The sequence below is a fragment of the Arachis ipaensis genome, chromosome B8 (assembly GCF_059453495.1).
Source record: "Arachis ipaensis isolate K30076 ecotype BB chromosome B8, ASM5945349v1, whole genome shotgun sequence".
Lineage (NCBI taxonomy): Eukaryota > Viridiplantae > Streptophyta > Magnoliopsida > Fabales > Fabaceae > Arachis > Arachis ipaensis.
In genome coordinates, this window is record NC_142443.1 from 86,157,970 (window position 1) to 86,179,968 (window position 21,999).

General features: G+C 38.1%; 1 non-coding gene across 1 annotated transcript; it reads right to left on the minus strand.

The window, feature by feature from the left end:
- Positions 1–11,170: 11,170 nt before the first annotated feature.
- LOC148548699 (small nucleolar RNA R71) lies at positions 11,171–11,278 on the minus strand. The gene has a single exon (XR_015898632.1). It is a non-coding gene; the product is annotated as a small nucleolar RNA R71 (small nucleolar RNA).
- Positions 11,279–21,999: the final 10,721 nt, after the last annotated feature.

Genomic DNA, 21,999 nt, shown 5'->3' on the forward strand with positions numbered 1-21,999 from the left:
TAACGTGGCTCATGGTGGCTCATTGTGGCTCATTCCAACGTTAGTGACAAAGGTGAGTGTCACTAACGTTGGCGATTGTTTGCTTTCTCTACGTTAGCTTCCACGTTAACTAAGTTAACGTGGGAGTTAACGTAGCTCAAGGTGGCTTAGCCCAACGTTAGTGACAATGATGAGTGTCACTAACGTTGGCCACTCTTTTGCTTCCCAACGTTAGAGTCCACGTTAACTAAGTTAACGTGGAGGCTAACGTGGCCAATATGAGCTTGGTCCAACGTTAGTGACAAAGGTGAGTGTCACTAACGTTGGCTCCACTTTCTTTCTTCCACGTTAGAGTTCACGTTAACTTAGTTAACGTGACTCTTAACGTGGGCTATGATGGCTTCGAGGACGTTATTGGCGATTGCTTTTCTCATTAACGTTGCAAGCTAGCTCCCATTCCACGTTAGTGATCACGTTAGTTAGACTAACGTGGCTGCTAACGTAATTCTTTCTTGCTTCTTTTGTCTTGAAATCAAGCAATAAAGTGCGTCAAAGTTCTAATCCACATCATGAGACATGCATCATCCAATTTGTCATCTAATTCATGCAAAATTCTCATAAAATCATGTAAAGTGCACAATGTATGCTTAAATCAAGATGTAAGTGAAATTCTACCCAAAACTTGCTTATTTCCTAAGAAAATGCATGAAACTACCCTAAAACGGTAAAGAAAAGGTCAGTGAACTGGCCAAAATGCCCTGGCATCATTTTGACCCTCCCAGTCACAATATGAGTAATTGTTAGATTCATCAGAATAGGATTCATTTTGTGTCTTTGGGAGGTATTCATACTCTATCATTTCTTGTTGATATTCCCATCCACCATTAGCATAATGACATGAATCATTTTGTGGTGTTGGGAAATATTTCATAAAATTGTCTTGCTCATCTTGTGGCTCTAAAGCATATCCCCATTGATTAGATTGCTCAGAATCTGTAGTTTCTTGGTGATATTCCCAACCACCATTAGAATAATGACTTGAATCATATTGTGATGGTGGACAATATCCCATGAAATTTGTTAGATCAAAAGATGAGTTGAACTCCATTTGAATTTTGTAAAACACATCAACAATGAAAATTGAAATTCATATCACAGATGAGAATTTCTTAGTGAGGCAATAGCTCAAACACCTTGGTATCAGCCTAAAACAGAAAATTAAAAGAACAAAAACAAAGAAAATGATTAATCAAGACTTATCACCCACTTAATCATTGTCGATTTATATCAATCCCCGGCAACGGCGCCAAAAACTTGATTTGGAAAAAAATGATTCCACACAAACTCACCGGCAAGTGTACCGGGTCGCATCAAGTAGTAGTAACTCACAAGAGTGAGGTCGATCCCACAGGGATTGATAGATCAAGCAATTTTAGTGAGGTGATTAGTTTAGTTAAACTAACAGTGGTGAATTGGGTGAAATTGTATTGACAGAATGTAAATTGCAGAAGCTATAAAGTGCAGAAGGTAAATTAGCAGAAACTTAAAGAGCAAGAAATGTAAATTGCAGCAAATGTAAAGGGGATTGAGTGCTGAGAAATTAAATGAAGCAGTAAATTAGAACTCAGAACAATTGCAGAAGATTTAAATTTCATGAAAGTAGATTGAAAGCAATGGGAACAGAAGATTAAAATCAAGCTCAATGTAAACTGAATTATAAAATTGCAGAAAGGAAAATTTGTAGAAGAGGATTATCAGAAACTGAAATTGCATAAGCCAAATTGAATTCAATACTGAAATGTAAAAGTGCAGAAAAGTAAAAGTGTTTCAAGAGAGCCTTCTATTCTACTCCTACTCCTACTCCTACTACTGCCTACTACTACTGTACCCTACTCCAGCGCTCTTTTTTTTCTAACAGAACTAAAGCCTTTTTATAGGCATTCCTAAATTACAAATGAAATTAAAATTGAAAGAAAATTACAACTCAAATGAAATTCCTATTCTAACTGTGTCTTGTGCCTTTGAGTGATGTCAATGGGCTCTACTTGCTTTGAATTTTCAATGGACTTTGAATCAGATTAATTGAGCCCGAGCTGCAGCTTCTAGGAGAACGGAGCGTTTTCAAATAGCGCGCAGCGTTCATTCAACAACACGAACGCATCCTATACACTTGCGCGTGCTTTTGCGTTTACGCCCATCCACGCGTATGCATCATTCACGTTTACGCGTGCTTTGGCAATCTGGCATATCGATGTGTGCGCGTCACGTACACGCGCGCGTTCCTTGCAGCGTTCTCTAAGTGAGCGTAGCGTTCTTCAATTGAGCGCTCCCCACACGTACGAGTCACCTACGCGTATGCGTGGGTCTTCAAACATGCCACATCCACGCTGCCGCTCAGCCCATGCTTGCGCGTGCTTTTTCAGGTATGTCACATCGACGCGTACGCATCATACACGCGTACGCGTCGATGGCTGAACTTCCATTCCAAATTTAGCTTTTTCCCGAAAACGCTGATTTATTGAACGTAGCGCTCCCTTACAAAACGAGCGCCAATCACTTCCACGAGTACGCGTCATGCACGCGTACGCGTGGTCTTTAAAATTTGTTGCTCGACGCGTAAGCGTCCTGTACGCGTGTGCGCCATAGCGTTTTTGCGCCAAGAGCGCTCTCCTTGTTTAAATCATGGGTCACGCTTTTAAAACCGTGGCCTAAGGCTCCAAAGTGTGCCCAAACTCCAAAATGTGTCCTTTTTAGCTTATTTTGTGCTTTTTTGCTTCTTTTTCCACTTATTTCCTACAAAGTTTATAGAATCAAAAGATCAAAGAAAATACTATTTAAGCACAAAAATAGTCAATATTTAAGCACTAATCATCAATTTCTTGTATGAAAAAGCATAAAAAATATTCACAGGATGACATGTCATCAGTCATTAATTACTCTACTTAAGCCAAGAGGAGAAAAATCTATTCTACAATCCAACCAAGCATTTTATCAAACACTTGGAAGGCATCTACACTACTCAATTGCAAGGAATTAACAACAATAAAGCAAATCAACAATAAAGGAAATCAAAACATGAATTGCATTAAAAGGAAAATGGAAGAACAAAAATGCATCAACATAGAAGTAAAGAATTACCAGAATTAAATGCTAAACTAGAGAGAGAAAAGGTAGAAGAAGAAGAAATTGCAAAGGAAAAGTAAATCAAAGCATGAAATTAAACTAGATCTAAGAAATTCTAATCTAGATCTAACCTAATCCTAATTCGAGAGAGAAGTGAGAGCTTCTCTCTCTAAAAACTAACTTTCCCTCGAAAACTAAACTAAAACTAAACTATTGTGTTCAAAAGTTGTGGAAGGTGTTGACTCCCCGTTGAATTCTGCCTTAAATAGCCTCAGAAATGAGTTGGATTTGGGCCTGGGAAGCCCAGAAATCGCCCCCAGCGGATTGCCTTTAAGTGAGTCATGTGCGATCACCGACGCGTGCGCGTGGGTCATGCGTACGCGTCGCTTGACAAATTGCCATCCATGCGCACACATCATGTACGCGTATTTGTCGCCATGCGACCTCACAATCCACGCGTGCGCATCTGCTGCACATGCGCGTCGATGAGTTCATCCCAAATCCTTGATTTTCCATGATTTCTCCACTTTGCATGCTTTTCTCTTCATTCCTTTGATCCATTCCTAGCCTTTTTAACCTGAAATCACTAACAAACATATCAAGGTATCTAGTAGAATCAAAGGTGAATCAAAATTAGCAATTAAGGGCCTAAAAAATATGTTTTCACACTTAAGCACAAATTAGGAGACAATCATGAAACCATGCTCTTTCATTGAATAAATGTGGGTAAAAGGTCATAAAATCCCCTAAATCAAGCACAAGATAAACCCTAAAAATGGGGTTTATCAAATAACAACTAAGAAAAGCACATTAAACATGAAATACCTCAAATTGGATTAAAAGGAATGAAAATTAACGAGTGCATGAACATAAAAGTAACCAAAATGAGAAATTAACAATAAGAAATAGGAAAATCAAGACAATAGAACAAGAAATTGTAAAGAAAACAAGAATTAAACCCTAGATCTAAGAGGAATTAACCTAATTCTACCCTAATTCTAGAGAGAAGAGGGAGCTTCTCTCTCTAGAAAACAACCTAAAGCATGGTCCTAAGCTAATCTAATTGCTCCCCGTTTGTCTATTGTTGAATTCTGCATCAAATAGCCTCAGAAACGAGTTGGATTTGGGCTTGGAAAGCTCAAAAATCGCCCCCAACGTATTCACTTTAATGAGGTCACGTGACCAGCGTCGCGCGTGTGCGTCGCTGGCAGATTCCCTCCTTACGCATACGCGTAGATGACACGTGCACATGATTATGAATGTCCTCCTCACGTGTACGCGTGGATGACGTGTGTGCGTGGCCTTCAATCATCCAAATGCTCATTTCTTCATGAATTCTCCATTTTGCATGCTTTTCTCTTCACTTCTTCCATCTAATCCTTGTCTTTAAGTCTGAAATCACTCAACAAACATATCAAGGCATCGAATGGAATTAAAGTGAATTAAAGTTATCAATTTAAAGGCCTAAAAAGCATGTTTTCACTCTTAAGCACAAATTAGGAAGAATTCACGAAACCATGCTGTTTCATTGAATAAACGTGGGATAATTTGATAAAATCCCCTAAATTCAACACAAGATAAACCACCAGAATTGGGGTTTATCAAGAGGGTCTATCCCATCTGCTCCACAGAGGAGAACAGAGACACAAAAATGTGGGTTTAAGACTAAATCACAGATGTCCTACTATCAGCCATCTTTTCTTTGATTCTATCCTATTTAGCAGAGCCTCGGAGGATGCATGCCACAATTTAATGAATGTGCTACACACATATTCACTAATTACTGGTCAAGTGGTTAATCTAGACACGTCGTCTATGTTTTTTAGCCATAATACTCCTATGGAATCAAGATAGCACCTAGCATCAATAGAACCTATGTTCCTCATGTTGGTAACTAAGATAAGTACCTTGGGCTACCCATAGTGATTAACAGATCCAAGAAAACCACTTTTAACAATGTTAAAGATAATGTTTCTAACAAGCTCCAACAATGGAAACGAGCCTTATTATCGATGATTGGTTGGGAGGTTGTCATTAAAGCAGTGGAAACAACTATTCCTATTAACACACTTAATTGCTTTAAACTTCTGAAAACACTCATACAGGAGATTCACCAGATGATAATACAATTCTAGTAGGGACAAAGGAAAGCGGAGAAAAAAATGCATTGGGTTAAATGGTGATGCTAGATAAGCAAGGATGATGACTACAGATGAAACCTAACTCGTTAATTCATCAAGTCTATAAGAGCAAATATTTTTAATACTCCGACTTCTTACAGGTAGAAATTGGAAATAACCCCTCATGGGGTTGGAGGAGCTTATTGGACGGGAGAAAGGTTTTGAAGAAAGTAATCAAATGGAGGATTGGGAATGGGCATTCAGTGAGGATAATTGAGGACTCTTAGATAAAAAAATCAGCAAGCATTATCTACTCAGATGTTAATTCCTACTTATTCGCACCTAATTTGGGTTAGTCAACTCCTAAACAAAAAGAAGAAATGGAACCAATAGCTTATTATAAAATAATATAGATATTACACAGAATATTTTACAAACTAAAATTGGGGAAGGGGATGATTCGGTTACCTCGCCAAGGGAGAAAAGGTGTTGCTACACGTGGCTTCAGGATATTTATTGGCACACCAGTTCTACTAACCTCCACTCAAACTGATGCTACTCCACTACCGATAGAAGAAGATCTGAACTTCTATTTGGAACCTAAAAGTCCAACCACAAATAAGAATCTTACTCTGGAAAGTAATGCACAAGGGGTTGCAAGTGAACTAACAACTCCATGAAAGAATCAGAACAATACCGCTAACTTATCGAAGATGTAATGGGATGGAAGAAATAATCCAACACTGTATGATTTTCTATGGTCAATGATGGTCCACTTGCCTCAGATCCGAAGTTAGATCCTCTCGAAGTCAAAAGGGTCAAGAAGTTTGGCAATAGTGGACGCCATTAACCGAGACGTTGAAACGAAGCAGAAATGACTTGAAAAAATTGAGAGAAGCAGCAAACCTGATGTGGGAGATATGGAAGGCTCAAACAGATTCATGTTTAAAGTTGAAGCTTTCGATGAGGTGCGTGTTCTTAAACGAGCGAGAAAGAATGAAACAGAGTTCTAAGCATGCTTGCTCGATTGAAGAATTCGATGGTGAGGAGAGATGTCTGAAGAAGAAGAATAAGTATTCACTTTACTATTTCCTATGCCTTTCAAAGTTGTTTTTTGGTCTAGATAATTTTTTGATGAAAAATACCTCTTTTAGCCTTCTTTGAAGTCCACCGTAGACCCAAATCTTAATTTTCATGAAATAAAATTCTACCTTTAAAAAAGCCTAACCATTAATCACAAACGGTCTTTTGCCTTTTGAAAACATTTAAGGATGGCAATAAGGCAGGTTGTAAGATCCCGGATTTTTGGAAATTAAATTGTAAGTTAATTATACTTTATAATATTTGTTGATAATTTTTTTTAAAGAAAATTATTCTTCCCTCGCCTTTGTTATTATAATATTGTAAGAGGGATAGGAGTTGCATGTTATGTATATTATATTTATGAGCTACTTATGTAATAAGTTTTGTATATATGAATATACTTGTTCGTTTTCAAGATAAAGTATTTCTTCGGTTTTTCAAAGAGAACAACAATACAGTTTCAAGTCAAAGGCTCCTATTTTATTATTCAGTATATGAAGTTGTCGTAATACATCTTGCTATCAAAGTGGCGTAGCCGGAAGCGTAATATTCTAATAGTGAGGGTGTTAGGTTATGGTATCAGAGCAATCTTTCCTGTAGAGCCTGAGGAATGGACTGACTATGTTCAGTTGCATACTCTGAGTGTCTGTCATGTTGTAGGTCTTGTCCCGAGGATGAGAGTTAGAGCTTTATGCACATGACGGTCTACTGATTAATGCCGTTAGTCTATCATTGCATACTTCATGTTATTAAGTTTGGCTGCCTTAACACTGATAGTTTATGTATATGAGAACACTGATAGATTGGCTGCCTTATGATGAAGGAATTTTTGATGGTCTAAAATCTCACAAATGAAATCTCGTTGCAAGTATAGTTTCTAAACCAACAAATAACCCTTTCATGCAAAAAATTATTTGTCACAAGTACAAACCCCAATTAAAATAACCGAAGTATTCAAACCTCGGGTCGTCTCTCAAAGGAATTGCAGGGAAGTGTTCTTGTTATTGGTTATGAGATGTATATTTTGGGGTTTTGAAAACGGAACAAGAAAATTAAATTGCAAGAATAAAACTAATAGCTAAGAAAGTTCTTGGCAAGGAATGAGAACTAGAAGTCCTATTGATAAACCCCCTTTTGAGGGTTTATCTTGTGTTGAATTTAGAGCATTTTGATAACCTTTTCTCACATTTATTCAACAAGATAGCATGATTTTGTGATTGTCTCCTTATTTGTGCTTAGATGTGAAAATATGCTTTTTAGACCTTTAATTTGATTATTTTTATCTTTCTTTGATTCCACTAGATGCCTTGAGGTGTTTGCTAGTGATTTGAGATTGAAAAGGGCTAGGAAAGGATCAAAGGAGTGAAAGGAAAGCATACAAAGTGGAGAAATCATGAGAAGCCAAAGATTTGGAAAATGCCCATGGACGCGCGCGTGCACTATGTGCCCACGGCGGATTGCGAATTGCTCCAAGGACACGTACGCGCACTGTGTGCGTACGAGATGAGCGGATAATTTATACGCTTTTTGGCATTATTTTTACATAGTTTTCAGTATAATTTAGTTAGTTTTTAGTATATTTTTATTATTTTTTAATTAAAAATCACATTTCTGGACTTTACTATAAGTTTGTGTGTTTTTTTGTGATTTCAGGTATTTTTTGGCTGAAATTGAGGGACCTGAGCAAAAATCAGATTCAGAGGTTGAAGAAGGACTGCAGATGCTGTTGGATTCTGACCTCCCTGCACTCAAAGTGAATTTTCTGGAGCTACAGAACTCTAAATGGCACGCTTCTAATTGATTTGGAAAGTAGACATCTAGGGCTTTCCAGTAATATATAATAGTCCATACTTTGCTCGAGTTTAGATGACGAAAATTGGCGTTGAACGCCAGTTCCATGTTGCAGTCCGGTGTTCAGCGCCAGAAACAAGTTGCAAAGTGGAGTTCAACGCGAGAAACACGTTACAAACTGGCGTTCAACTCCAAGAATGACCTCTCCACGTGTAAACTTCAAGCTCAGCCCAAGTACACACCAAGTGGGCCCTGGAAGTGGATTTCTGCAATATTTACTCATTTCTGTAAACCCTAGTAACTAGTTTAGTATAAATAGGACTTTTTACTATTGTATTGACATCTTGAGTTTTCATCTTTAGATCATGTTTGGGGGCTGGCCATTCGGCCATGCCTGAACCTTCATCACTTATGTATTTTCAACGGTAGAGTTTCTACACACCATAGATTAAGGTGTGGATCTCTGCTATTCCTCATGAATTAATGCAAAGTACTACTGTTTTTCTATTCAATTCAACTTATTCCACTTCTAAGATATTCATTCGCACTTCAACATGAATGTGATGATCGTGACACTCATCATCATTCCCTATGAATGTGTGCCTGACAACCACTTTCGTTCTACCTTCGATTGAATGAGTATCTCTTGGATTTCTTAATCAGAATTTTGTGGTATAAGTTAGAATCCATGGACGGCCATTCTTGAGATCCGGAAAGTCTAAACCTTGTCTGTGGTATTCCGAGTAGGATCCGAGAAGGGATGGTTGTGACGAACTTCAAACTCGCGAGTGCTGGGCATAGTGACAGACGCAAAAGGAGGGTGAATCCTATTCCAGTATGATCGAGAACCTCCAGAAGATTAGCCATGCAGTGACAGCGCATCGGACCATTTTCACAGAGAGGATGGGAAGTAGCCATTGACAACAGTGATGCCCTACACAAAGCTTGCCATAGAAAGGAGTAAGATTGATTGGATGAAGACAGCAGGAAAGCAGAGGTTCAGAGGAACAAAAGCATCTCTATACGCTTATCTGAAATTCTCACCAATGAATTACATAAGTACCACTATCCTATTTTATATTTTATTTATCTTTTACTTATCAATTCATAAAATCAGTTGAATCTGCCTGACTGAGATTTACAAGGTGACCATAGCTTGCTTCAAGTCGATAATCTCCGTGGGATCGACCCTTACTCACGTAAGGTTTATTACTTGGACGACCCAGTGCACTTGCTGGTTAGTTGTACGAAGTTGTGAAACAAAATTAAGAATATGAATGTGCGTATGAAGTTTTTAGCGCCGTTACCAAGGAAGTAAAGATCACGATTTCGCACACCAAATTTTTGGCGCCGTTGCCGGGGATTGTTCGAGTTTGGACAACTGAAGGTTCATCTTGTTGCTCAGATTAGGTAATTTTATTTTAATTTTAAGCTTTTTATTTCTTATTTTCGAAAATCCAAAAAAAATTATAAAATCATAAAATCAAAAAAAATAATTTTTGTGTTTCTTGTTTGAGTCTTGAGTCAATTTTTAAGTTTGGTGTCAATTGCATTTTTTCTAAAAATTTATGCATTTTTCAAAAATTCATGCATTCATAATGTTCTTCATGATCTTCAAGTTGTTCTTGGCCAGTCTTCTTGTTTGATCTTCATATTTTCTTGTTTTGTGTCTTTCCTTGTTTTTCATATGCATTCTTGAATTATTAATGTCTAAAGAATAAAGTTTTTTAAGTTTGGTGTCTTACATGTTTTTCATTTCTTAAAAATTTTCAAAAATAAGTTCTTGGTGTTCATCTTGACATTCAAAGTGTTCTTGGTGTTCATCTTGACATTCATAGTGTTCTTGCATGCATCACATGTTTTGATCCAAAATTTTCATGCATTGAGTCAATTTTGTGTTTTTCTCTTTCTTTATTAAAATTCAAAAATAAAAAAAAAATATCTTTCCCTTTTTCACTCATAAATTTTCGAAAATTTGAGTTGACTTTTTCAAAACTTTTTAAAATTTAGTTGTTTCTTATGAGTTAAATCAAATTTTCAATTTGAAAATCATATCTTTTTCAAAATTAATTTCAAAATCTTTTCTAACTTCTTTTCTAACTTCCTATCTTTTCAAAATTTAATCTTTCATATCTTTTTGTTTCAATCATATCTTTTTCAAAACTGCCCAACTAACTATCTACCTTTAATTTTCGAAAATTCCTTCCCTCTTTTTCAAAATTTCATTTTAATTAACTAATTGTTTTAATTTTAATTTAATTTTAATTATTAATTTTCGAATTTTAAATTTAATTTTAAAATATTTTTATTTTATTTTGTTTAATTTTCAAATTTCCCTCTCTTTCATCTCCTTCTATTTATTTATTCATCTACTAACACTTCTTTTCATCTCATATCTCTTCTCCTATCCTCACCCTTGTGTTTGGATTATCCATTCTTCTTCACTCTTATTTCCTTTCTTCTTCTACTAACAATAAGGAACCTCTTTACTGTAACATAGAGGATTCCTCTTCTTTTCTTGTTCTCTTCTCTTTCATATGAGCAGGGACAAAGAAAAGGGCATTCTTGTTGAAGCTGATCCAGAACCTGAAAGGACTCTGAAGAGAAAACTAAGAGAAGCTAAATTACAACAATCCAGAGACAACCTTACTGAAATTTTCGAACAAGAAAAGGAGATGGCAGACGCACCTAACAACAATAATGCAAGGAGGATGCTTGGTGACTTCACTGCACCTAATTCCAATTTACATGGAAGAAGCATCTCAATTCCTGCCATTGGAGCAAACAACTTTGAGCTTAAACCTCAATTAGTTTCTCTGATGCAACAAAACTGCAAGTTTCATGGACTTCCATCTGAAGATCCCTTTCAGTTCTTAAATAAATTCTTGCAGATCTGTGATACTGTTAAGACCAATGGGGTTGATCCCGAGGTCTACAGGCTTATGCTTTTCCCATTTGCTGTAAGAGACATAGCTAGAGTATGGTTGGACTCTCAACCTAAAGATAGCCTGAACTCTTGGGATAAGCTGGTCACGACTTTCTTAGCCAAGTTCTTTCCTCCTAAAAAGCTTAGCAAGCTTAGAGTGGATGTTTAAACCTTCAGACAGAAAGAAGGAGAATCCCTCTATGAAGCTTGGGAGAGATACAAAGAATTGAACAAAAAGTGTCCTTCTGACATGCTTTCAGAATAGACCATCCTGGATATATTCTATGATGGTCTGTCTGAGTTATCAAAGATGTCACTAGACCATTTTGCAGGTGGATCCATTCACCTAAAGGAAACGCCTGCAGAAGCTCAGGAACTCATTGACATGGTTGCAAATAACCAGTTCATGTACACTTCTGAGAGGAATCCTATAAGTAATGGGACGCCTATGAGGAAGGGAGTTCTTGAAATTCATACTCTGAATGCCATATTGGCTCAGAATAAAATATTGACTCAGCAAGTCAATATGATCTCTCAGAGTCTGAATGGATTGAAGGAATCATCCAACAGTACTAAAGAGGCATCTTCTGAAGAAGAAGCTTATGATCCTGAGAACCCTGCAATAGCAGAGGTGAATTACATGGGTGAACCTTATGGAAAAACCTATAACCCCTCATAGAGAAATCATCCAAATTTCTCATGAAAGGATCAACAAAAGCCTCAACAAGGCTTTAATAATGGTGGAAGAAACAGGTTTAACAATAGTAAACCTTTTCCATCATCCACTCAGCAACAGATAGAGAATTCTGAGCAGAATCCATCTAGCTTAGCAAATTTAGTCTCTGATCTATCTAAGGCTACTGTGAGTTTCATGAATGAAACAAGGTCTTCCATTAGAAATTTGGAAGCACAAGTGGGCCAGCTGAGTAAAAGGGTCAGTGAAACTCCTCCTAGTACTCTCCCAAGTAATACAGAAGAGAATCCAAAGAGAGAGTGCAAGACCATTGATATAACAATCATGGCCGAACCTACAAGGGAGGGAGAGGACGTGAATCCCAGTGACGAAAACCTCCTTGGACGTCCAGTGATCAACAAGGAGTTTCCCTCTGAGGAACCAAAGGACTCTAAGGCTCATCTAGAGACCATAGAGATTCCAATGAACCTCCTTATGCCCTTCATGAGCTCTAATGAGTATTCTTCTTCTGAAGAGAATGAGGATGTTACTGAAGAGCAAGTTGCCAAGTACCTTGGTGCAATCATGAAGCTAAATGCCAAATTATTTGGAAATGAGACTTGGGAAGATGAACCTCCCTTGCTCATCAATGAACTGAGTGATCTAGATCAACTGACATTACCTTAGAAGAAACAAGATCCTGAAAAGTTCTGAATACCTTGTACCATAGGCACCATGACCTTTGAGAAGGCTCTATGTGACCTTGGGTCAGGGATAAACCTCATGCCACTCTCTGTAATGGAGAAACTGGGAATCTTTGAGGTATAGGCTGCCAATTTCTCATTAGAGATGGCAGACAAATCTATGAAAATGGCTTATGGACTAGTAGAGGACGTGTTAGTAAAGGTTGGAGGCCTTTACATCCCTGCTGATTTCATAATCCTAGACACTGGGAAGGATGAGGATGAATCCATCATCCTTGGAAGACCCTTCCTAGCCAAAGCAAGAGCTGTGATTGATGTAGACAGAGGAGAATTGATCCTTCAACTGAATAAGGACAACCTTGTGTTTAAAACTCAAGAATCTCCTTCTGTAACAATGGAGAGGAAGCATAGAAAGCTTCTCTCAGTACAGAGTCAACTAAAGCCCCCACAGTCAAACTCTAAGTTTGGTGTTGGGAGGCCTTAGCCAAACTCTAAGTTTGGTGTTGAACTCCCATATCCAAACTCTAAGTTTGGTGTTGGGAGTCTATAAAATTGACCTGATCACCTGTGTGGCTCCATGAGAGCCCACTGTCAAGCTATTGACATTAAAGAAGCGCTTGTTGGGAGGCAACCCAATTTTTATTTATCTAATTTTATTTTTATTTTTATTGTTATTTCATGTTTTATTAGGTTCATGATCATGTGGAGTCATAAAATAAATACAAAAATTAAAAACAGAATCAAAAATAGCAGAAGAAAAATCACACCCTGGAGGAAGGACTTACTGGCGTTTAAACTCCAGTAAGGAGCATCTGGCTGGCGTTCAACGCCAGAACAGAGCATGGATCTGGCGTTGAACGCCAGAAACAAGCAACATCCTGGCGTTCAAACGCCAGGAATGCACCCTGAGAAGAGCTGGCGCTGAACGCCAGAAACAAGCATAGAACTGGCGTTCAACGCCAGAAACATGCTGCATCTGGGCGTTGAACGCCCAGAACAAGCATCAATTCAGCGTTTAAACGCCAGAATTGCATGCAAAGGCATTTTACATGCCTAATTTGTGCAGGGATGCAAATCCTTGACACCTTAGGATCTGTGGATCCCACAGGATCATCTCAGGATCTGTGGACACCACAGGATACCCACATACCTCCACTCACCTTCCCTCCTCATAATCCTATATCACCCTTTCCCAAGAACCCTTCACCAATCACCTCCAATTCCCCTCCAAAACCATCTTACACCCACCTACACCCACCCACTCAAATTCAAACCATCTCTCCTTCCTTTTCACATATCATAACCACCTTAAACCCCTAGTGGCCGAACCCTTCCCACACCTCCATCTCCTCCATCTCTTCTTCTTCTCATCCTTCCTTTCTTCTTTTACTCGGGGACGAGCAAACATTTTAAGTTTGGTGTGGAAAAAGCATTGCTTTTTTTCATAACCACTAATACCTCAAGGGATGCACTTCCCTCCACAAAAATATTGGGAGCAAATCAACACCTCCTAGGAGAATTAAGTTCCAACATGGGACAACTAAGGGTCGAACACCAAGATTACTCCATCATCCTCCACGAAATTAGAGAAGATCAAAGAGCAATGAGGGAGGAGCAACAAAGACAAGGAAGAGTCATAGAAGAGCTCAAGGACATCATTGGTTCCTCAAGGAGAAAACGCCACCATCACTAAGGTGGACTCATTCCTTGTTCTTAAATTTTTTGTTTTTTGTTTTTTTATGTTAAATGTTTATTTATGTTTGTGTTTTATTACATGATCATTAGTATCTAAGTGTCTATGCCTTAAAGTAGTGAATATGAATCCATCACCTCTCTTAAATGAAAAATGTTTTAATTACAAAAGAACAAGAAGTACATGGTTTCGAATTCATCCTTGAAATTAGTTTAATTATTTTGATGTGGTGATAATACTTTTTGTTTTCTGAATGAATGCTTGAACAGTGCATATGTCTTTTGAAGTTGTTGTTTATAAATGTTAAATATGTTAGCTCTTTAAAGAATGATGAAAAGGAGAAATGTTATTTGATAATATGAAAAATCATAAAACTGATTCTTGAAGCAAGAAAAAACAGTGAATACAAAAAGCTTGCAGAAAAAAATGGCAAAAAAAAAAGAGAAAGAAAAAGAAAAAGCAAGCAGAAAAAGCCAAAAGCTCTTAAAACCAAAAGGCAAGAGCAAAAAGCCAATAGCCCTTAAAACCAAAAGGCAAGGGTAATAAAAAGGATCCAAGGCTTTGAGCATCAGTGGATAGGAGGGTCTAAAGGAATAAAATCCTGGCCTAAGCGGCTAAACCAAGCTGTCCCTAACCATGTGCTTGTGGCGTGAAGGTGTCAAGTGAAAACTTGAGACTGAGCGGTTAAAGTCAAGGTCCAAAGCAAAAAAAGAGTGTGCTTAAGAACCCTGGATACCTCTAATTGGGGACTTTAGCAAAGCTAAGTCACAATCTGAAAAGGTTCACCCAGTTATGTGTCTGTGACATTTATGTATCCGGTGGTAATACTGGAAAACAAAGTTCTTAGGGCCACGGCCAAGACTCATAAAGTAGCTGTGTTCAAGAATCAACATACTGAACTAGGAGAATCAATAACACTATCTGAACTCTGAGTTCCTATAGATGCCAATCATTCTGAACTTCAATGGATAAAGTGAGATGCCAAAACTATTCAAGAGGCAAAAAGCTTCAAGTCCCGCTCATCTGATTGGAGCTATGTTTCATTGATATTTTGGAATTTATAGTATATTCTCTTCTTTTTATCCTATTTTATTTTCAGTTGCTTGGAGACAAGTAACAATTTAAGTTTGGTGTTGTGATGAGCGGATAATTTATACGCTTTTTGGCATTATTTTTACATAGTTTTCAGTATGATTTAGTTAGTTTTTAGTATATTTTTATTAGTTTTTAATTAAAAATCACATTTCTAGACTTTACTATGAGTTTGTGTGTTTTTCTATGATTTCAGGTATTTTCTGGCTGAAATTGAGGGACCTGAGCAAAAATCAGATTCAGAGGTTGAAGAAGGACTGCAGATGCTGTTGGATTCTGACCTCCCTGCACTCAAAGTGGATTTTCTGGAGCTACAGAACTCCAAATGGCGCGCTTCCAATTTTGTTCGAAAGTAGACATCCAGGGCTTTCCAGAAATATATAATAGTCCATACTTGGCCCAAGTTTAGATAACGCAAACTGCCGTTGAACGCCAGTTCCATGTTGTTGTCCGGCGTTCAGTGCCAGAAACAAGTTGCAAAGTGGAGTTCAACACCAGAAACACGTTACAAACTGGCGTTCAACTCCAAGAATGACCTCTCCACGTGTAAACTTCAAGCTCAGCCCAAGCACACACCAAGTGGGCCCCAAAAGTGGATTTCTGCAACATTTACTCATTTCTGTAAACCCTAGTAACTAGTTTAGTATAAATAGGACTTTTTACTATTGTATTGACATCTTGAGTTTTCATCTTTAGATCACGTTTGGGGGCTGGCCATTTGGCCATGCCTGAACCTTCATCACTTATGTATTTTCAACGGTAGAGTTTCTACACACCATAGATTAAGGTGTGGAGCTCTGCTGTTCCTCATGAATTAATATAAAGTACTACTGTTTTTCTATTCAATTCAACTTATTCCGCTTCTAAGATATTCATTTGCACTTCAACATGAATATGATGATCATGACACTCATCATCATTCCCTATGAATGTGTGCCTGACAACCACTTTCGTTCTACCTTCGATTGAATGAGTATCTCTTGGATTTCTTAATCAGAATCTTCGTGGTATAAGTTAGAATCCATGGACGGCCATTCTTGAGATCCGGAAAGTCTAAACCTTGTCTGTGGTATTCCGAGTAGGATCCGGGAAGGGATGGTTGTGACGAACTTCAAACTCGCGAGTGCTGGGCATAGTGACAGATGCAAAAGGAGGGTGAATCCTATTCCAGTATGACCGAGAACCTCCAGATGATTAGCCATGCAGTGGCAGCGCATTGGACCATTTTCACAGAGAGGATGGGAAGTAGCCATTGACAACGGTGATGCCCTACACAAAGCTTGCCATAGAAAGGAGTAAGATTGATTGGATGAAGACAGCAGGAAAGCAGAGGTTCAGAGGAAGGAAAGCTTCTCTATACGCTTATCTGAAATTCTCACCAGTGAATTACATAAGTACCACTATCCTATTTTATATTTTATTTATCTTTTACTTATCAATTCAAAAAATCAGTTGAATCCGCCTGACTGAGATTTACAAGGTGACCATAGCTTGCTTCAAGCCGACAATCTCTGTGGGATCGACCCTTACTCACGTAAGGTTTATTACTTGGACGACCCAGGGCATTTGCTGGTTAGTTGTACAAAGTTGTGAAACAAAATTAAGAATATGAACGTGCGTATGAAGTTTTTAGCGCCGTTACCAAGGAAGTAAAGATCACGATTTCGCACACTAGTACGCGCCGAAGGCCGCACATAATTTTTAAAGAAGAACTCATGCCTGGCGATTTTAGAGGGTTTCTGGCCCCATTTGGAGCTGTGTTTTTGGCAGGTAAAGGCTAAATAGACCAAGGAATGAAGGGGAACACATCAATCACTACACACATGACACTTGAGATCTAATTTTAGTTAGTTTTAGAGAGAGAAGCTCTCACTTCTCTCTAGGATTAGGATTAGGATTAGGATCAGATTTAGGTTAATAATCTTATATTTAGATTTTAATTTATGCTTTCATCTACTTTTGCTTCTCAATTTTTTGTTGTTACATTCATCATTCTTCTATTCTTTTGTTGCAATTTCCTTTGTGTTGTTTCTATGCTTTGTTATAGATTTACTCTTGTTCCTTCTATTTTCTTTCAATTCAATTTGAGGTAATTCATGTTAATTGTGTTTCTTTTGATTGTTTTTATTAATTTTTTGCAATTAGTTGTTGTTAGATTTTATTCTTGTTGTCAAATTACTATATCTTCCTTTTATGCCTTCCAAGTGTTTGATGAAATGCTTGGTTGGATTTTAGAGTAGAATTTTAGTGCTCTTGGCTTGGGAAGGTAACTTAGGAACTCTTGAGTTACTAATGTCCAAGTAATTGATGATTGGGAGCCATTAACTCTAGATCTCACTAATTGAATTGGTGGAGAACTAGGACTTATGGACTTGGATTGATATAGCTCATTTAACTTTCCTTTACTACTAGTTAGAGGATGACTTAATGGGATTGATCCTTGCCAATTCTCATGTTGTGGTTAGTGATAAGGATAGAGATCCTTGACCACCAAACCTTGCCAAGGCCTTTTTGTTATTCGAATTTACTTGCCATTTACTTTTCATATTTCTCATCCAAAAAATCCCAAAACATACCTCATAACCAATAACAAGACACTTTATTGCAATTCCTAGGGAGAACGACCCGAGGTTCCAATACTTCGGTTTATAGATTTAGGGGTTTGTACTTGTGACAAATAATCTTTTGTATGAAAGGACCATTGTTTGGTTTAGAAACTATACTTTACAACGAAATTTCAATTGTGAAATTCTAGACCATCAATTTTCTAATCATCAAAATGGCACCGTTGTCTGGGGACTTGCAATGGTGTTGTGTTATTGGTTATTGTATATATGTGAATAGTGTGAATAGGTTTGTCTTTTACTTGTTTACTAGTTTTTGTTAGTTTGATTTTGTTTCTCCACTATGAATTCTCACTTTGGCTATGAGTTTGGTTCTCACCATGTTGTAGGAAATGTGGACTTTAATGACAACATGTACCAAGGATGGAACACTTCAAGATGGGAGGAGCCTCAAGGAATTGATCACTCCTATTGGCAACAACCTCCGAATACTTATAGGTGATGACAAGTCATCTTAGCCTATTTTAACTAGTCTTTTTCTTTTGTTTTCATTAGAATTATGCACTTTCTTGAGCTACAAGCAAGCCAATTAGCTAAATTTTCATGCTTCCTTTGATTTAATCAACCATGTATGAATTCATGCTATTTCATGAGGTTTTATACTATAATTGTCACATATTATGAAAGAATGAATATTTCATGATTTTAAGCATAGCTTTGATGTGTTTGGTTGATTAATGATAGGTGAAGAAAGCTTGGAGAAAGGTTGAAGCAAGAAGGAATAGCTAGGAGTAAAGAGAAAACAATGGAATAAGTGAAATTGAACCAGGAAGCAAAGAGCTGGACCTAAAGTTAGCCTCAAACTTTTGCACAAACTTTTGGGTGAAAAGTTAGCCCCAACGTTAGCCCCCTAACTTGGAGGCTAACGTTGGCATGATGAAAATCACTCCCTGGGTACCAAAAGTTTGCGCCAACGTTAGCCCCCTAACATGGTGGCTAACGTTGGCACATGAAAATCACCCCTGGGCACCAAAAGTTTGCGCCAACGTTAGCCCCCTAACTTTGAGGCTAACGTTGGCATGAAAAAAACCTCCCTGGGCACAAAAAGTTTGCGCCAACGTTAGCCCCCTAACTTGGTGGCTAACGTTGGCACATGAAAATCACAAGGGGAGGAGCAAAAGTTTGCGCCAACGTTAGCCCCCTAACTTGGTGGCTAACGTTGGTGCCACAAGTGCACAAGGTAAGGCCAACGTTAGGGCCAAAGTTAGACCCCTAACTTTGGCACCAACGTTGGTATCAGATGGATATAGTTGCTGATATGAAAAGTTTGGGCAAAAGTTAGCCCCCTAACTTTTGCTCAAACTTTTGGTCCAACTTTTGCAAAACTCCAACCCGGTTCAATTGGTTCACTTTAGTTCTTCTCCAAACTTCAAGAGCAATCAACCAAGGCCTCTTTCAACCCAATTTCACCAAGAGCAAAGGCCCAACTCAAGGCTTGAAGATCATTTGAAGAAAGTGTATAAATAGGATAGAATTCAAGTTCTTCAGGGAGCTTTCTTTTGGGAATTTTCATAATAGTTTTCGGAGAGCTTTTGATATTGAGAGATCTTTAATTTCTTTGTCTTGGGGAAGGAGAATTCACTTCTCTTCCTCTCAGTTTTATTGCTTTCAATTTCAATTACAATGGTCTTGGATTTTGGGTTGAAGAATTGAAGAAATTCTGTTTCAATCTCATCCTTGGATCTCTCTGTTTATTTACTGCAACTGAATTTCCGTTTCTGTTACTTGCTTCTCATCTACTTTCCTTGCAATTTACAATTCCCTTGCAATTGTTCTTGTTGGATCTAGGAAGGCATTGAGATCTAGACTTGGTTTTCTAGTCTCTGGGCCCTGAGATCTAAATTTCTAATTTACATTTTGTTTCTTGCTTTTAATGTTCATTTACTTTACTGCTTCAAGATCCGATTCAATCCAAACCTTCTTTTACTCTTTTGTTTGATGCAATTTACTTTTCCTTGTTTAAATTCTGCAAATCCAATCCCCTATTCCCTTTACAATTCCAGCCGTTTACATTTCTTGCACTTTAAGATTCCACAATTTACATTTCTTGCATTCTAAGTTTCTGCTATTTAATTTCTTGTTCTTTAAGATTCAGCACTTTAATTCCCTGTTCTCTTTACTTCCATGCAATTTAATTTCTGCAAATCACAAAACACTCAACCAAATCTTGATTCGCTTGACTAAATTAACCACTAAGCTAAAATTGCTCAATCCTTCAATCCCTGTGGGATCGACCTCACTCCCGTGAGTTTTTATTACTTGATACGACCCGGTACACTTGCCGGTTAGATTTGTGTGTTTTGGGAGAAATTTATTTTTTCACCAAAATACTCATCAATAGGTATAACCACCATCCTAATGCATGTCAATTTGATGGCTATGGTGACTCTTTTTGTGATAATCAAGTACCACCACCATATGCTTATGAACCTTATCCTCAACATGACTATCAACCACGCTCACAAGCCCATTTTTACCAAGAACCTTCTTGTGACCCACATCCATTATATGACCAATCACCCATGCCATTTCCTTGTGACCGTTATGAGCAAGAACCTTTAGAACCACCACAATCCTATCATGATTACTACTAAGAACCACCTCAATATATACCATCTCCATACCCTTACCAAGAAGAACCGCCTTCCCACTATAAACCCTTTCTCCAAAATAATGAACCTTCCTATCCACCCCAAGCCCCAATAGATGATTCTCTCACCTTGCTACTTCAAGAACAAGCGGATATGCAAAGGAACACCCTAGAGTTTGTGACTAATTTGACTAAGGTAGTGCATAGTTTATCCTACCAATGTTTGATTACTCAAGGTGTTTCCATGGCCACGTGTAAGAAATCAAAAGATGAGCAAAGCATGAAAGAGAGATTGGAAAATCCGGTGAAAAAGGAAGAGTTGAGCTTTGTATTGGAGCAATTGGAGACACCTAGGGTTTTTGAAGAAAGAGAAGAAGTGGTTGAAGATCTAGGAGATGCAGAACCACCATGGAAGTCTCAACAACCTTCGGAGCATGTAAAGATTGAAGAATATGAGAAGGTTGATCAAGAGATGGACTCAATCATCAATGATTTCTTATCAATAATTGAATCCTCTCCCATGGGGCGTGAAATTGAAGCTATTGAAGACAACTCAACACCAAATGATGTTGGTGATCTCATTGAAGACTCTTCCATCAAAGGTGAAGTTGATATGGAAGTAGATTTCACACAACCTCCCAAATTTGACTCAATTGATGATGAGGAGGAGTTGGAAGAAGTCAACAAGCAAGAAGTAGATGAAAGAAGTTGTCAAGAGGTGGAAATACCCGAAGAAGAGCATTAGGAAGTCGACCTTGCATTGTCTAAGTGTGGGGAGGTTTCCCTCCCTAAGCCACCTCCAACATATCATGCAAGTGGGTGTACCTCTTACCCTTAAGCTTCACTTTCTCACTTAAATATGGCTTGATTGAAACGGATGGACAACTTAGAGCTCTTTGTAGAACTAAGAGTAAAAAGGAGTTGTGTAGTGGTTGGAAGTTGGGAATTAGGCTCATTGAGGTCAAGTTCTCAAGGTATAGGAACTATGATTGGATGAATGCTACTTTACATGGGTCTAAGAAGAAGACTTGGTGTGCTAAAGAGAATTCTATTTGTCAACCACCCGATCGAAAAATTCATGAAGATCAACTAGAAGACGGGTGTGAAAATAAGATATGGGATCCCGGTTTGAAGCACGAAGACCAACTATGGGAGCTCATATCTTGGATGGAACTCTATCCAAACTTGGTGAAGATAGTTGGAACTTCTATCAACCATTTAAGGAGTAAAGATCTTTGGAGATTCAAGGATGAGTACAAGCATAAGCCACCATGACAAAGAGCCTCCCAAATGTCCAACTCAAGGACTTAAACTAAAAGTGCTAGGTGGGAGACACCCTACCATGGTAAACTCTTTTTACCCTCTTGCATTTTTTATTAATAAGTGAATTGGTTGTAGGTTGCTTGTGGGGCAAGCTTCTTTTGCTTGTATTTGAAAATTCCCAAAAGGCCAAAAAGAATTTTTGTCACTTTGTATTTTTGGCCAATCTTGAGCTGTAGGAAGTGTTAGGAGGATTTTGAGCTGTTTTTGTTACATCCAAAAAAAAGGGCCAGGACGCGTACGCACGCTGTGCGCGTGCGCGTCCATACGCGAATATAGGC